Here is a 14,675-nt window from a genome sequence, read left to right as displayed (position 1 = left end):
AATATGTAACCGTATTCCTGATCATACTTACTGTACATTTCTATACCCTTGAATTGGATTTGTTTCAACTGCTTTACTCCCACAATGTGTTGTACTTTTTCATAGTGATACTTTAAAGTGGGGAAACATACTCAAGACAAGGTGACACTTTCTATACTCCCATAGTGAGTTGTGCTTTCTGTTAGTGGACATGAGATCAGAATGAACATAGCTGTTAGGAAGGTATACAAGACAAGGTGAGATGGAGCCTAGCCTTACATGGGGACCAACAGTTCTGTAACCTGTGTTTGATCTTGATAGATCAGATATACGTTATTAGTCCATACAGGATGGAAATATACCTTCTGCTTTTTCCCCAACCCCTCAGATACACACACACACACATTTACACAAACTCACATTAGGTTGGAGAGGTTGGAACACAGGGCAGCCGCAGTGCAGCACCCTATGAACCAATTTGACATACTGTAGTGGTCCATCACCCTGTGCTACCGATTCCACTGAGAGGCATTGGTGTCACAGTGGATTGATCTATTTCTAATCAGACTAATTGGTGTCAAAATGTCTGATGAGTCAATCATGAATACCCGTAGTGAAAATAGCTCTTAACATTCCAGTTGGGTTTAACTGTCAAACACCTCAAGAACTAAAAGCAACACGAGGATCATCAGTGACGAAAATAACTCCCTTCTCAGGCGTTTCGCCCCGTGCACGTTTGCTTCTTGTTGTTTTGGTCTCGGCGACCTTTGCCCCAAGACACCAGCTCTAATACATCCTATGGAACTGTAAGTGTGAATGGCCTGCGTCATTGTCGTGTCCATGGAAATAGAATCAATTCCTTCATCTCGATTCTATTTCTACGGTCACATCACATTTCCCAGTGGTTCAAATAGACCCATGTTCAGAGATATTTACACGTGACATTGTATCCCACTTCTTTATTTAGATGGGATTTGTTAGAGAGGAACTGGTCATTCGCTAGCAATGTACATGGCAATAAGTCTTCAGATGAACATTTGAAGAATAGAAAGAAATCCCTTTATTTTCATTCAAGGTGTTCCAAGTCACTGAATTGAATGGATTCCAAATTGAATGGGCCTTCTCTGGTATTCACACCCTGGTCACATGGGGATAGGCAATCTGCACCACTGGTGTAGGCTAGTTACAGTAGATGAACTCTGAGATTGCCAGAGATAATACCCTTATACAAAGTGTAGTCACGAGTCAGATGAAAGGGTTCTCCGGTAGACCGGTGTTTCACACCGCGGGTCACGAGACGAGACGGGATTCCATCGTAGTGCCAACCAACACAGAGGGAACCACCACCATTTTTGGCAACCTAGCGAGCACCGAGCAGTACCCCTTCAACAGTGGCAGCCCCCTCCCCTAGTACACACACACACACACACACACACACACACTGAGGCTATGTGACACGTCTATCTTTAGTGCTGTGCTCTGGTTCCCTGGTTAATCCCGTTAGGAGGTGCAGGAGATCAGGAGATTCACACACAGATGCTTCCAGCTGGAGGAAAATCAATTGGACAGGCTCCGTCCAGACTGGATGGACAGACAGACACAAACACACGTGTGTGCACGTACACACACAGACACACACGCACACACCTTTGCTCACCACCCACACACATCCCTGTTGTGTCCGCTCTACTTACCGGTCCAGGATGCCAGAAAATGTGCACTTGTTGCCATGGCAGCAGTGTGTGTTAAGGTCAGGGGTCCCGACGGGTGCAGCTGATGTCAGAGACGAATCGTCCTTGACGACAGCCCGGCAACTATAATAGTTGTGAACCCGCAGGAATGAGCTGTCATGTGATACCCCTTCCTCCGCTCCTCTTCCCGTCCATGGAAACACGCACACGTGCACGCTCACACACACACGTATGCAGCGTCAGCAGGGAGAACCCTTTGGAAACAATGCGTGGTCTGTGACGTGGAGATGTGGGACCTGAGGAGGGGGGCCTAGATGCATCCTAAGGAGCACCAAACCTGGGCATGAAGAGAGACCACAGAGCCCTTAGGACAGACAGACATGTCACATCCATCACATCGACCAATCAGAATTAGAAAGGGGTAAAGCAATATGTCAAAATCAGAGGGCAAACTGTAGCTATTAGCAGTCCTGTCCTTTCAGATCGAAACAACTTATCAGTATAAAAATGCCTTTTTTTATTAGTCTTCTTGCCATTTCCATAACAGGTCAGTCATATCAAACTGAACTTAACAAAACTTAAATTTGCCATTTAGCAGATGCTTTTATCCAAAGCGACTTACAGTCACGCGTGCATACATTTGATGTACGGGTGGTCCCGGATAGTGGGTTCCACTATCCTGCCGTTGCTTGCGGCATGCTCTACCAACTGACTGTACCAGTGTTCATTTGGTCAACAATAGCTATGACGAAAAATATTTGTCAACGACCTATTCTTCCTGACAAAAACGAATGAAGATAAGGAGACCAGATGTCCTGAAGAAAAAAAATACGATAACCATTACAAATTTGGTTTAAAATGTAACGAGACGAGAATTCCACTTGAAACTAACGGACATTAACGGCACTATTTTAACAATCCCAACGCAATGGTAACCAAATTATATTTTAATATATTACAAGTATACTGAAGTATACTTAAATATAATACAAATGTATATAATATACTTCAAATACGAGAAGTACTTTTCTAGTATATCTTAAAAGGGAATTTCATCCTGGCTCTGCCACAGCATATAGTCATTACTATTATAAATACTATATTACGTTTTTGTCATAAACATCACCTTTATCCAAACCACAAGCTAGAACATTTTCATTTCACTGGTAGAATCGTGAAGTTTCGACTTCTTGTGTATTTTCTGCTCTTAGTGAACCACAAGGTCCGGCATTCATAGTGATTGCAGCTACCTCCCCCTAAGGTAGATGTGGCGTGCCCACGAACTTGGATGATGGCATTGTGTACTTATAATGAACAACACACAGCAATCTCAGAACTTCTGTAGGCATGATTTTTCTTTTTACAATATTATATTTTCACTACCGTTTTTCATCATGCATGTGTGGTGTTCTGTGAATTATCTTTCACTATTCTACATACCAGAGATGTACCCTGATGCTGCCAGTGGGATTATCATACTGAACTGATGGGGAATCCATTTAAAAAAACAGCTGAGAAGTTATGTGACACCATCAATTGTTTCCCTTCACAACAAAGAGAAGATTCTTGATTAGATGTAACCTAACGTTAGCTAGCTTGCTAGCCTAGCTGGACTACCTCGGTAAGTTAGCTAGCTAAAGTTACAGTCCTATATTAAACTCTGAAAGCAATCAGCTAAATCATATAGCTATATTTTGCTGGTGTACACACTGCCAATCAAGTGTATCTATGCTATGGTAGTCAGTGGTAAACTGGTAGCTACCTTCAGCAGAGTAAACATGTGTATTTGGTTGTAGATGGTACACAATCTGATTCCACCAACACGTGCTTCCAACCCCTAGCTCTGCACAAGGTGACGGTAAATTGGCAAAAATATTTACAAGCTGACACCTAAGCTAGATCAATTTACAGTAAGCATGGCGTAAACATGAATTGGGTAGTGTTTGTATGGTTTGTGTTATGGGGTTACAGGTGGTTAGAGGTAGCCTGAGGACCACAGAGTACTTCCCAGACCATGTAATCAATTTAGTCTACCCCTCTTCTCTTTGTAAAACTCAGGTTATCTGGAGTCATTCCACAGTGCCCTGCTGAAAAATACCCCAAAGCGGCGGCATTTTGGGTACACAAGCATTTTGGGTACACAATGTAGAAAATAGTAAAAATGAGTAGGTGTGTCCAAAAATTTGACTGGTACTGTACATACATTCATACATATAACTAGATATACATACATTGGGAAAGTATTCAGACCCCTTGACTTTTTCTATATTTTGTTACGTTACATTTTTATTCTAAAATTGATTAAATTGATTTTTTTCCTCATCAATCTACACACAATACCCCATAATGACAAAGCAAAACCAGTTTTTTTAATGCTTGCAAATTTATAAAAAACATAATTGTGACTTTAATTGCCTATCGTCTGTAAGCTGTTAGTGTCTTAACAACCATTCCACAGGTGCATGTTCATTAATTGTTTATGGTTCATTGAACAAGCATGGGAAACAGTGTTCATACCCTTTACAGTGAAGATCTGTGAAGTTATTTGGATCTTTGAAAGACAGGGTCCTGAAAAAGGGACGTTTCTTTCTTTGCTGAGTTTATATGTTCATTACATTTAAACACACGTAATAAAAGTGTACTTCAATTTCATACGTTTTAATTGTCATTTAGTATAATTTAATTGTAATTTAGTATATTCATTCGAAATACATTTGGAATTGTTTTTAAGTTGAAGCATTGCTTTTTTTAAATGTACACTATAGTGTCAGTACCAGTAATGAGTTTCAGGTACTTTCTGAATTCCTTTTCAGAAGAGTGCATAGAAAGAGTGCATAGAAAGAGTGCATAGAAAGAGTGCATAGAAAGAGAAACAATGATAATGATTGTTTATTCCACATAAGGAAACATGCACAGCTGAGGAACATGCTTCCTGAGATTATACTGTTCATATCTTAAGAATATATACTAAGTGTACTTTCAAAAAGTATAACTTAAATGTCCACAAAATATACTGTATATAAGTATTCTCAACAAAATAAAAAGTGCAAATAATGAATATTTTAAAAAAAATGTTAAATAACTAAAATGCGAAATTCCACTGGTGCAGTTTTTTCAAAAAAGATGTAAGTATATATATGCGCTGGTGGTAGTGCTATAGGTCCGGCGGTGTGTCAGAATTTTTTTGTTGTTGCTATTTTCATAGCCAGAATTTTTTTGTGCAATACAGTAGCTGGCAGTGGCACAAAAGGGCTGGTTTTACTGAATAAACAAGTTGTAGGTGTGACAAGGTCACTCAATGGCCAATAAATGCGTTCCATGGCTTAGTACTGCATGTGTTTCTCTCAAGTTCTGTAGACTATTGACAGCATAGGCTACAGTTATGAGTAATAGCAACAGTAAAAAAAAAATACATCCAGTGTTTGCTCAATAGCCTATGTTTGGAGTATTGGCAGTTAACATTGTTGTAATTGGCTTCAATGAGCCTAGCCTATCCTACATGTCTTTACGCATCGCACTACTCAGAAAATAAAAAATACAGGCTCCCGTAAATTGTATTGTATGTGTGAGGCATGTTCACAATAAGCGAAATGTAGTCTAGGCTTAATGTTGATACTGCATTATAGGACTTAATCATTTCAATAGAATTGAAGGAGCCCATATTTTCTTAACTGGATGAGAGATGGGGATAGATACTTGATCAAGCGAAATGAAGTATGCAGGTAGACATATGTGTGCAGTATATTTTCAGGTCAAGGCAATCTGAACAGACCATTAAACACCTTTTATGGATAGGCTACTTTGCAAGGCCAGGATAAAAATAGACACGACGCATTGCTGTTGAACCAGTCTTCATCATAGTAGCCTAGGCCCTAAGGTAAGGGTAGCCTATGGAGTGTTTGCTTGTTTTCCATTTCAGATTAGTAAAAAACAATCTGTATATTTCTAAATCGGATGAGGTCAGAAGCATGACCTCATAAATCGCTTCTCTCGTTCCATGGCGCTGTGTGCACTGCACATGCAGGCCTGAATGTCTTTACACATAACATTTGCACGTCTATGCAAAATACTAGGCTCTTGTATCGTTGTCTACAGTATGTGCGAAGCAGATTCTCACAGAAATATGGCGTTGGTATGGCATTATCGGAGGATCGAATAGTTTGGAGCTGTCTTTGGTAATCAGACAAGAGACACATGGAAATGGACAAGGGATCAGTTGACGAAAAGCGAGCGGGTGAATTCAACAAAGTCGAAGGCAGGAGGCATGCAGGTATGTTAATTGTGAATAATAAAAAAGCATGAGGGCAAAATCTTCAAAGCGTTCTCAGTAGACCTTATAAAGCCCTTTTATTCATAGGCTACTTGGCTAATGGCCAGGATAAAAAGAGCAACTGCTGAACCATCCTTGATTAACGGGATGGTAGGCTATGCTTGTTTTTTAAAATCAAATTAAACAACATGTTTCTAAATATGAGATTCACTGGCACAATAGCCTCTCAAAAGCCATGCCATTATCAACTGTGTTACCATTAAGACCTGCTTTTTTGGGGTTCATAAAATTTCCCATTAGCACTGCATGAAATTGTCACTTTTTTTTAAGGACACACCTCAAATTTTGCCACCCCTCTTCATTCAGCGTAAGCGAACTGATATTAGACAGGCAAACTGCAGAATAGGCATTAGGGTTGGAAAATGCCACTGCGCCCATTTTTACATGACAAAATTGCTAACTAACGTGCGTTTGATCCTTGCGCCTCCTTAACGACAGCCAAAAATAGAGCTCTCATTTTGACATGAAGCTTCTAAGCATGCAAGCCTTTGCAGAATATTTATTGGAATCCTCTCAATGGCAGAATGAAAGTCTCTAACCTAAATTCGATTTCGAAACAATAATGTTCATATTGGCCATTTTTGCTTGGATCACATCCGAAGCTGTATTTTGGCATGTGCACCGTTTTTATCTCGCGCACTCGCGGTCCGCAAATATGAGTTGCAGTAACTTTTTTCCGGGTTGGAAATACCAATGCTATTGCTGAATATTAGGAGTACAGCAATATTTATGGGATTTTTGGAAAGCTCAGAATATCCCCCTTTTCAAATTGAATTACTGTTGTTTACCCCACTCTGACAGATGATGGGGAGAAAATCTGCGCTGTAAATTGTTAACCTGTAGTCAAGGGTTTGTAGTATATGCTTAGTCATGATTATATGCCACAATAGCAATGTTGCCAGCCAAGGTATAGGAAGGTATGTATACTAGTAGGTATAGTTGGACAAGACTGAATGTGCACACGATGGAAGTTAGAGTTAGATGTGAATCATTTAATAGAAAATGCATTGACTATATGACTAAAATAACAAAAATGACTGTGACTAAAGTTAGAACTAAACTTGTCCGGCGTTTTAGTCGACTGAGAACAACAACGAAGAAGGATGGAATAACTCAAACGTGACTAAGACTAAAATATGGTTTTATTCAAAAGACTAAGACTTTAAACTAAATCTAAAATAGCTGCCAAAAATCAACACTGGACCGTAGTCACGCTGGGCTCTATAGAGACACCATTCAGACTTTAAACGACACTATCAATCAATTAAATGTATTTTTATAAAGCCCTTTTTACGTCAGCGGTGCTTTACAGATACCCAGCCTAAAACCACAATGCCGCGGCAGAAGCAGAGTGGCTAGGAAAAATCATGAATAAAGTGTTACCAATAACACAGATTTTAAGCATCAACAAACAGATGCCTGAAAGTCGTTTTTCCCCCCATTTCCGCTGAGATGAACAAACTGTACAGTAACTATGGATGAAGGTGACAGAACATATATGTGCTGGTCCTCTCACTGTTGCAAATGTCACAGAGAGAGTCATCAGGGGTTTAGACTGTGTTTGTCACGCTGATCTCCAGAACACAGACACACACACAGCACACAGTCGTGTTTATTAACCTTGTGGGGACACACAATTGATTCCCATTCAAAATACTATTTTCTTTAACCCCTAACGCTGACACTAACCTTAACCCTAACCCCAAAAACTTAACATGAATCCTAAACCTAACCCTAACCCTAAACCTAACCTCTGATTTAGAGGGGTTGGGTTAAATGCGCAAGACACATTTCAGTTGAATGCATTGAGTTGTACAACTGACTAGGTATCCCCCTTTCCCCTTAACCTTTAACCTTTAACCCCTGGCTCATTAAGCTTTCTTACACTAGAGTGCCCCAAAACACACACAAACACTTTTCCTCACTCTCTCAGTCTGATTTTCCTCTCACTCATTATTTGATTTTCTAGTGCATCTCCCCACCCGTCACTCAAAAGTATCACTAAATGCCATTATAAGAATCATGACCAGTCCCATCCTCTTCCTTCCTCTCTAATGACCCTGTCCACTTTAAAGGCTGTAAGGGCTGGTGGCAATTCCATTTCCATTCCATTCAAGTCAGAAAGTAGGCAGTCATTTCAATTGCTATTTTCTTCAATGATTTTCAATTAGGGACATTTAGAATTGGATTTTGGTTTACTTTCTGAATCGACTGGAATTGACCCCAATCCCTGCTTTGTATGCTGCTCTTAAATGAGATAGAACTGTGTTCAGAAGAGAGAAGGCATTCCTGATGTTTACCACCACACACCAGAGGTTGAGTCAAAGCGGGCCTGGTATAAATACCTTAGGCTGGATGAGGTGACATACTATAGGTGTTGTTTGAAGTGTGAGGGTGATAACGAGATCAGCAGTTTAAATACGCACACCCTTTCTCTTTTACACGCACATGCGCACACATACGCGTGCACACAGGCACACACATGCACACACAGGCACACAGACACACGCACACATACACAGACACATGCACCTTGCACATACACCACACACATACACACACACACCCATCTGGAAGGCAGTGTTGAATTGGTTGTAGAAGTAAGGTGATAACGAGCATCATCAGCCACAGGTTTAAAATGGAGGTGCTGCAGATTCCAATGTGCTACCTGAACTAGCGGTGCAATAAACCCTTCTCTGGCACACACACACACACACACACACACAATACTTCCTCCAGCACATGCACACGCACACACACCCAACCCCCTGCCCCTCCTAACAGCTCTCAGCTTTGCCCTTGCCTTTTCTTTCCCGCCACACCAAACCAAACTGAGCTACGCCTGGTAGTTCCCCCAGAGCAGAGTCAGAGGAGAGGAGTGGAGAGGATGTACTGTAGCTGTACAGACTACAGAACCAGCTAAGCACCAGACCAGACAAACCCCCTGGTGTTTATTAATCACTGAGAGTAGACTTTGTGCAGTTCAGTTCACTGCAGTCCGAACAGAACAGCAAGGATGGCCTAACGTTACAGTACACCTCCACTCCGCTTCCTGTAACACAGATTCACTCTTTACCCTCTATTTACCTCTCTTAAAGACTCTATCTCTCTCTCCCTGTCTGACCCACCAACCTACCAGAACAGATGACACCCCCCCCCCTCCCTTCCATACCTCCAGGAGGGGAGGGCTTAACCCTAGTTAATGAACAGATCTTTAGATGATCCGTCACGGGGAAGCCTGGCCTGCCTGTAATGATTGAAGCCGTCGATGATTCTGCGTCAGCAAGGCTGACAGTCAGGGTCAGACACACCACACCGCCCCTGGGTGTGTGTGGATGTGTGTGTGTCCAGCATGGTGCAGTCAAAGTTTGCGTGTGTGTGTGTGTGTGTGTGTGTGTGTGTGTGTGTGTGTGTGTGTGTGTGTGTGTGTGTGTGTGTGTGTGTGTGTGTGTGTGTGTGTGTGTGTGTGTGTGTGTGTGTGTGTGTGTGTGTGTGTGTGTGTGTGTGTGTGTGTGTGTGTGTGTGTGCGTGCGTGCATGCATGCATGTCACGTCTTCTTTAAGTACACAGGGTGACACGGCAAAAGTGCAGAAACAGTGCGTCAGGGATTCTTTTAAAGTTTGGGACTTCAAGGGACTTCGAGGAAGCGTGTGTGTGTGTTTTGGGGCAGTGTGTGTGTGCATGTGATCTTTTGGGTAAAGTGTGTGCCAGTAATTGTTTAAAGCACATTAGGTGTGTGTGTGTGTGTGTGTGTGTGTGTGTGTGTGTGTGTGTGTGTGTGTGTGTGTGTGTGTGTGTGTGTGTGTGTGTGTGTGTGTGTGTGTGTGTGTGTGTGTGTGTGTGTGTGTGTGTGTGTGTGTGTGTGTGTGTGTGTGTGTGTGTGTGTGTGTGTGTGTGTGTGTGTGTTCGATTAAGGTAATGTGTTTTTGGCAGAGGCTGTAGTAGAAAGACCATTAGAGAGATCTCTCACTCTCTTACATTGGCTCAACTGTGACGCCCTTGAATATCCTCTGTGTCCCCATAGCCTTACATATGCTGCCTTACATTGGCCGCCTCTAGGCTCTTCTATAATACCGTAGTGTTGTCGAACATAGAGCTAGTGATGGAGACTACTCCCAATCCTTCCTGCCTCCCATCCCTTTCCACTACCCGCACAAAACCATGCACGCACATACACACACCTCCCTGCCTCCGATCCCTTCCTCCTACCATAAACCATTCGATGGTTAGGTGGATTATATCCCTACCATCACAAGTGATGGATTAACTGAATGCATGTTTTTAATCAACCTACAGTATGCCATTGATTCCTCTGGTCTTCAGACCAATGTGATGGTGTGTTTCATGACTTTCTGCTCACGTTTCCATGGTGTTTTATTGATTAGGCTTAACTGATCAGGAAACGGATAATTGCCTCTCCCCTCTGCTCTCCTCCCCTCTCTCCTCTCCCAGGTTCTGGTAACAGCTCTATGAGCAATGACATGCGCTGGCTACCACTTCATAACCAACAGACTACCCCTCTGTGTGCGTCGACACCATGTGTGCCAGGCACGATGCCATATGCCCGGGCATGACCTGACACCAGATAGACAAGCGCCAACTCTCCTTCCCAGACGCCTCGTACAACGTGGTCCTGGAGAAGGGCACCTTGGACGCCATGCTGGTAGAGCAGAAGGACCCCTGGAAGGTGTCCTTGGAGGTGTCCTTATTGCCCAGGTGCTGAAGGAGTTACGAGGAACTGTACACACACACACACACACACACACACAAACGTTTAACAGATTTAAAAGCCTCATATCTTCATCTCCTGTCTGTGTTTTTGTATTAGTATTTATTATGGATCCCCATTAGCTGCTGCCAAGGCAGTTTATACAATTTTAAAAACATTACAATACATTCACAGACTGTGTGCCCTCAGGCCCCTACTCCACCACTACCACATATCTACAGTACAAAATCCATGTGTATGTGTGTGTATAGTGCGTATGCTATCGTGTGTATGCATGTGTCTGTGCCTATGTTTGTGTTGCTTCACAGTCCCCGCTGTGAAGCAAGGTGTTTTTTGTATCTGTTTTTTAAATCAAATTTTACTGCTTGCATGAGTTACTTGATATGGAATAGAATTCCTGGAATCAAACCCAGGTCGTCTCGTTATAGTATCGGTACACACCTTAAAGCTAGAATCCTTAGTTGCGACAACTATTTTTGGACGAATAAATAAATGATACTGCATATACCTGTTGATTCTTGAAGAATATAACTTATAAATGCCTCATGAGCTTTGTTCAACTGTCGCACACCATCAGCACCTAAAATATTATCTTGTTTTACTTCAATGTTTGTGGACAATGTAAATGTAAACAAACACTGTTTAGCCTCAAAACATAGTTAATGTTGATATCATGGATGGTTAGTCCTTGCATCCATAGTCCTGTCTATGTATTTGAGTGTACATTTCTCCAGGCCCATCCCTCAGCGTTTTACTGAAACAGAAGCGGGGTGACCACTTTGTTATTTTTTCAATTAAGGACTCTAGCTTTAAAGGACAATGTTAGCTCACTGAGCTAAAGGCTAGCCATCGGTCATTCGGTCACAAGACCACACAACTACAAGGTTGCACACACACACACATTGCAATCAGACAACCAACGTGATTGCACTAAAACAGAGGACCATGTTCCTCCTCTGCTGGTGAGGATGTCAGAGATCGTGGTCTCCTGTATTCACATAGTGTCACTAAAGCACTTCACTCTAACCAGTCAATGTGAAGCACCATTCAGCAGGTACTTTACACTGGGACGTTATGACAATCCCAGCCCTTCACACACACACTTGATCCTGACTTACTAGAGGATGTGAGAAAAGCATTTTGAAATGGAGAAGGTGGCACCTAAACTTGTCCAATAAGTGGTGATTTTTTGTTCTCCGGTTGAAAAACAATTTGCGCCGTGACGACTGAATGATCAGCTCTTTACAGTTTTTTTCAATTGTTTAAGCACAATTTTGAAAACAGGGCCCGGTTTGTCAAAACACTACACACAATTAGCACAACCCTACACCAAAGTAGCACAACACTTTTGTCAAAACTATACACGACTTCATAAAAATAATATTTTGTTACCATACGAAACACACACATTTCATTTGACTTCAATCTTTTTGAACCAGTTACACACTGCTGTTGCTAACCTAAAACACTTTTAGCAAGGCTAATTGTCAGTGATTAGAGTACTGTAAATGAAGTACACAGAGAAAGTGCAACTATACAAACACTACACAAGACCAATGCTGCAGACTGAGGAAAATATCATTTATTTCTCTCCATATACCCAAATCAGTCAACATGGAGAATCACAACAAAACATGTCCCAGTTTTCATGCTACTACAGTAGTATGCATAACACTGTTAGCTCAGCAAACAGACAAACGTAAAATACTGTATCCAGTACAGGTTACAATTACAGTAAATAACAACAAACATAAAAAATTATCTGAAAAAAACTGACAATATTGTACAGAAAATACAGTAAACATACTATACATTATCTCTTCGCCTAGCTGGATCTGGCCAGAGAATTTCATCAACATCACAAGCAATATCGTCATTAGCAAGACAACGCGGGAAGAACCGGCTTGAATGTCGAATCCATCCTTGCACAGCTGCGGCGTCGACTTGGTCACAGGCGTCCTCCATGGCCTGAATGAGAGGTACCTGATCCTGGGGCTGGAGATCGTAAACCTTCCACCGCCATGCAGAGAAAAACTCTTCGATAGGGTTTAGAAACGGAGAGTATGGTGGAAGGTATAGTACTGTCAACTATGGATGGTGTTGAAACCAGTTCTGGACCAAAGCAGAGCGGTGGAATGACACGTTGTCCCAGATGACCGTGTATTGCATCTGTTGCATTTCATTACCTGCTGTGACGATGTGGTGCAATCGGTCCAAAAATGCGAGAATGTGAGGTGTGTTGTAAGGGCCCATTTTGGCATGACAACCCCATGCTGTGAAATGGCAGCGCAAAGGGTGATGTTACCCCCACGTTGCCCTGGGACATTGATTATAGCCCTGTGGCCAATGATATTTCTGCCTCTCCTTCTTGCTTTTGTGAGGTTAAACCCTGCCTCATCAATATATATGAATTCACGCAGGATTTCCTCCGCATCCATCTGCAAAACTCCCTGAAATACAGTGAAAGACAAGATTGTGTAGTTCAGGATAGGTCTAGTATACAGTCAATGTAAAAAAGTCCTGTGTGCAGTATGCAACATCACAGTGCTAAAGTGAACAATACAAACCTCCACATACTCATGCCGCAGCCGTTTCACCCTCTCTGAATTCCGCTCAAAAGGCACTCGATAAAGTTGCTTCATTTGAACCTGATGGTTTTTCAGGATGCGTGCCAGTGTTGACTGAGAGACCTGATGGACATTATTGAAAATGGCATGGTCACCGATAATGTTGGATTGTAGTTCTCTGAGCCTGATAACATTATTGGCCAAAACCATGTTTATTATCTCTCTCTCTTGTTCTTGCGTGAATATGGGCCCCCTTCCTCCTTGTCGTTCCCGACCCTCAATCCTATGTAGAGAATAATACATGTAACTTACTGTACAATGTCACAGGAAGGGGTATCACAAGTACTGATATGGTGCATACAATAAGCGGCTGATTACTGTAACTGTAGACAGATCTTCTTTTACCTGTTTTCCTGTCGAAAAGTCCTTATGACAGATGCCACTGTATATCTGCTAAGATTTGGCTGAACTCTCAGTCCAGCCTCCCTCAGCGTCAATCCATGGTTCACAACATGGTCCACTAGTGTTGCACGAATGTCATTTGATAAGTTTGGTCCTCTTCTTCTTTGTGCACGTTCTCCTCCTGCTTCAGGTCTTCCTCGACCTCTGGCTCGGCTCGGCCTCTGCCTCTACCTCCTTCTCCTCCTCTGTGTACTCCTCCTCTCACCCTCACTCTTCTTCTGACTCCTTCCATTTTGGTTGAAGGCAGGTGAACCTACCTGCTGCATTTTTATAGTGCTTAAACCTGATTGGTGTGTCTACAATTTAGCAATCATGTGTTTGTGCACCTGATGGCTGTGTTTAACAGATTGGCTCATAGGTGTGGTAATTTGACAGTCAGTGCTTTGGAATTGCAAGGAAGTGACATCATGATATACTTCTGGGTCTGGTGTATACAGGTGTGTTTAGTGTTTTGCAAATCACTGTGTGTAATGTTTTGCAAATAGTGTGAAGCTGACAATGTGCTTACAGTTGTGCAAATCTAGCCTTGTGTTTTGCTCCTTGAGTGTAAGGTTTTGCTAATTGTGGGAAAAGTTACATTTTAGTGTGTAAAGCAATCGTAAAAAACTGTAATGTGCCAAGTATAACGCTAACGCGGTACCGTCGTTGGACCGGGTCACAGATCACATCATGGGTCCGTAGCGTGTGGACAACAGTAGCATGACATTGAATGTCACAACTGTCACAACAACAACACAAAGTATTATTGGTCATGTTTACATGTTGAATACAGATAGGGGAGATCGGGGGAATTGTATCCAGTGTTAAAACCCTGAATTTCTCCAAACAGGAAAAAGCTAGACAAGGTAGGATGGACTGAGAGTAGCTGAGGGGCGGGTATACAAGTTCAGGTTCTATAAGAGTAATGACTGAAAACA

The 14,675-nt window shown here is 42.1% G+C and overlaps 1 pseudogene; it reads left to right on the top strand.

Moving 5' to 3' along the window:
- The window catches only part of LOC139560232 (EEF1A lysine methyltransferase 4-like), a 96,921-nt pseudogene extending 85,710 nt beyond the window's left edge, over positions 1-11,211 (top strand).
- The last annotated feature ends 3,464 nt before the right edge of the window (positions 11,212-14,675 follow it).

The sequence above is a fragment of the Salvelinus alpinus genome, chromosome 30 (genome assembly GCF_045679555.1).
Source record: "Salvelinus alpinus chromosome 30, SLU_Salpinus.1, whole genome shotgun sequence".
Lineage (NCBI taxonomy): Eukaryota > Metazoa > Chordata > Actinopteri > Salmoniformes > Salmonidae > Salvelinus > Salvelinus alpinus.
The sequence above is the reverse complement of the archived record's forward strand: the minus strand, read 5'-3'. Positions and strand labels throughout refer to the sequence as shown.